The following is a 4,075-nucleotide window of genomic DNA, read 5'->3' as shown; positions in this document are numbered from 1 at the left end:
CTTCTTATACGTTCTGAAGGCCTGAGTGAAGGTATTGATCATGGGTTGAGGGCATTTTATGTACTAGTTGCTCTAGGGAATGGGATGAGAGAGAGTGAAATGAAGAATAACAGGGCATATTCCTCTATCACATGATCAAAGATGACACATTTTTAGGGTATAGACGCTTTGATGGGGGATAACATGGAGAACCTGATTTCCCTCATAACATTTCTTTTCTGCTTTCTGCCCTCTTGCCACCAACCAAGGTACATGGACGTCATCAATGTGATGACCTATGACTTGAGGGGCTCCTGGGAAGGCTTTACAGGCGAGGACAGCCCCCTGTTTGAAGGACCTAATGACCAGGGAAACTACTAATACTTTAAAGTGGTGAGTGGGGAAGCCAATCCTAGTGATACATTCAAAGTGGATCTAAGAGTCCTAATTCAGGACTAAAAGGGAGACAAAGGAAGCTAAATGAACTAAAGAAGATACATGTTCGTCAGAGGTGTAAGAGACCCAGGCCATGTCCTCTCTCCTAATTCAGCTCATGCGCCCCTCTTCCTTGTTCCTGCGATCGATTACATCCATTTATCTTTCACATCAAAGTAGATAGGATAGTCGTATGGAGTCATCCAAAACAGTGGAGAAGTTTTCCAACCATGATTTCCATGTGTGCGGGAACCACATTTTATGATACATCGCACTGCCACTCTATTGTCCCATCTCTCTCTCCTCTTCCTCGTCCCTGGGGCTGATCTCTTGGACTAGTATGGCTGCAATCACCATACTCATGTGTTTGGCTAGTAGGTGGTTAAGTGGACTGAATTTCAGTGAAAAATCAAACAGGGATTTAAAAAGTGGCATGGAAAATCTCCCAGATGGGCATTCCATGCTCAAATGACTGAGCTCCGGTATTCAGCCAGGTGGAGAGACAAGTGCTACATGGCTGAATTCCAGTCATGCCCTAAGTGCTAAATCTGTACTGCAGGAGGGAGGATAAAAGAGGAAAATTAATTTCCAGTTCCCAGTTGACACTGGGCTCTGCTACCTGAACAACGGGCCCATTGCCCAAGGATGCCTCAGACACCAATTCCAGGAGACAGAGTGCTCCTTTCCTTTCACCACATTGGATTGTGGAAGGAGCTTGATACTGTATTTGCAATTTCCAGAAAATTGTGCCCAAAATCTAAGGTGTTCTATAGACTTTCAGACACTAGCTCAATTTCTTCTAGATGGTATCCCTTCCTTAACTTGTTTCTACTGGAAGAACCCAGGCGCCCCTGCTGAGAAGCTGAGGGTGGGGTCTGGGGCTTATGCTCCTACCTTCACTCTCACAAACCCTACCAACCCCGGTGGGGATGCACCCCCCCTCCGGCCCCGGGAAGCAGGGGCCTCTACTCAAGAGGCTGGGACTCTTGCTTACTTGGAGGTAATTTCTTCAATGGACCCAGTGATATCCACTCTCAAAGGACTGAAAATATTTCCAAGAAGAATCCATGATCCTGATGAGAGCACCATAGAACTTCCTTGCAAGACGTTGAACTACCTTGCAAGACTTTGAGCCACCTCAAAGAAACAAGCACAAGAAACTCCACTTTAGAGAAGAAATAAAGTGTAACAGTGGGGCCCAAAGCAACAGCTGATCCAAGGAGCCACCACAAATATGTGGGGAACCCTGATAAGACTGGGCTGAGACCTGACTGACGCTCAAAAGCCAGCCAAGTCACCTAAAGCGTGGAGAAACCCGATAAGATTTGACTGGGACAGTGAATACGTCAAAGAGCCAGCCAAGCTGTCCATTTAAACCCAGGTAGAGACACTGACTTTTTAGAGAGCTAGGAACCAAGGAGAATCAACTCCTGCTCTCTCCAACTCTACCCAGGGTGAGTACACCAATGAGGCAATGCTTATTGGGACTATCATGCTAGTATAAAATGTGTGAAGAGTGCTGTTATTATGCCCTTATGCTCATAGTTGTTTGCCCTTAGTAGTTTGAGTAATATTTTAGATTGTTTGATGTGTGTTTGCAGTGAATAAACCGAGAATTCGAAAACGTCTAAGAGTGTAAAGTAATCATTAATCGCGCCGCTCATGACAGATCCCATCTTGAGTAGAGGGCACCCCTTTGATGGGCTGCTCTGGTTGTGTTACTACACTCATGAATGTGGTAGGGATAAAACAGTCTTAAATGTTAACCTCTCAAAAAGCATACGTACGTCGTGAACCCTGAGGGTAGTTCATATGATGGGGCTTCAAGAGGTTAGTGACAAATTGAATTAAAAAGATAATGGGATTTTCTATGAATCTTTAAAGCCCCATCATGTTGACAGAGTGCAAATGGAGAGGCAGGCTCTGTTGTAAAGTGTTGTTTGTGTGTATCACATTCTCAAGCACAACAAACGATAAGATCTTGTTCTGATCCTCATTTCACAGAATAGACCACAGAGGCACTTGGTTAATTACGTAACCAGGCAATTTGCTGAAGGTCACAGAACTAGTAAAAGACAGAGCAGAGTTGAAACCTAAGTTATCCAGCTCCGGAATCTCAGCTCTCAACCATTCATTAGGCTTTGCTATGCCTCTTTGTTACCTCTTTTGAGGCAAAGACTCATTCAAGTGGGCTCTGGTAAGTTCATGTCAAAGGGAAGTTGGGCACAAGGCACAAAGAGGCTGCTTTGTCCCTTGTCACGCAGATGGCTCTCTGCAGACACGGGGAAAGAATTCATGTCTCCTGTCTCCTCTCCCTACCCAGCACACTGTGCCCTGGCTCACGAGCCTGAAACCCGGGCAGTGGAGCTGGCATGAGGCTGGAAACGCGGGCTCTTATTCCCAGCCAGGTGGGGAATGTGATGTACCCTAGGCAGAAAAAGGCGAGATCAGAGAAAGGTGATCAGAACAGAGAGGGGTCTACCTGAGCCATGGCTGTGCCCCTTGTGCCTACCCCAGTCTGCTCTTTCCTGAGAGGAGCCACCGAGGTGTGGAATGGCCCTCAGGAGGTGCCCCACGCCTGCAAGGGGAGCCAGTGGATTGGATAAGACAACTCCAAGAGCTTTATTCTCGAGGTAAGTTCCTTCACACCCTTTACTTGCACAGTCAGGGAGGCAGCTAGGGACCTGCTCATGTAGTGCCCTTAAGCCCAGAAGATGCATGCCTTAGAGAGGCCAGGTGAGGTGAGGCAAGAGCTGAGAGGGCCAAAGGACCACAGAAGCCAATGACGCAACTGCAGCACCTGAACGTTGAGGCTGCGGCGCCTGCCCCATTTGGTAGCAGGTGGCTGCCTGCCTTCCTTTGCTTTGCTCCTGCACGGTCTTCTCTCACTCCCCGAGACTCTCCTTTGACTCCTTCACCTGCTATGTTCTGATCTTGATCTAACGCTCTTGTTTCCACTTCCGGGAGCAGACATTCTGTCTCATGCCAAAATCACTATTACATCACTGTGCTCCTTGTTGCTTGCAGCACATTCCTTTGGGCTCAAGGAAAGCCCGGTGGCAGAGGTTCCCCGTGGGGAACCCTTTCTTTGCTCCATCACTTTGCTGGGTAAAGGGTTGTATATCTCTTATGACATCACAGCCAATCCAAGCTGCAGCTCAGACAATCTCCTCAGAAGGTTGTTTGTGTCCCAGATGGCAAAAATAGGGGTGACTTAGAGTTCCAAGTCTTCCTTCTCCTTGACTTCTAGTACTAAAATATTTCCTTGTATAAAAATATGTTCAGCGTGTGTCAAAGGGGGGATCAGCTGACAAAGTTTTAACTGTTTAGGTCAGGATTGTCCCTTTGATCTTCTATACTCATCTCTCCATTGCACTCTGTTGAGTAACCACTTTCCTCTCACCCTCCATAGGGATAGAGGAAGCTCACTGGAGGCGTATTTCACACGTAGTTCCCATAAATGAAACTTGGCCTCCCCATGGCACCCATAGCCTTCTGTAAACCAGATTTTCACAATTTAGACTCTGATACGAATCCCTTCTTTGACTTTGGGTTATATGATTTACATGACTTTCAACATTTTCTGTATTTTTCTTTGGTCTGTGTTTGTTCGTATTAGGGTGTGTATCTCAGAGGTGTTATGCCAATGGAGGTCACCCTC

Source organism: Echinops telfairi, unplaced genomic scaffold, assembly GCF_000313985.2.
Source record: "Echinops telfairi isolate 266 unplaced genomic scaffold, ASM31398v2 ScPeMD7_443;HRSCAF=831, whole genome shotgun sequence".
Lineage (NCBI taxonomy): Eukaryota > Metazoa > Chordata > Mammalia > Afrosoricida > Tenrecidae > Echinops > Echinops telfairi.
This window is presented reverse-complemented; position numbering follows the sequence as displayed.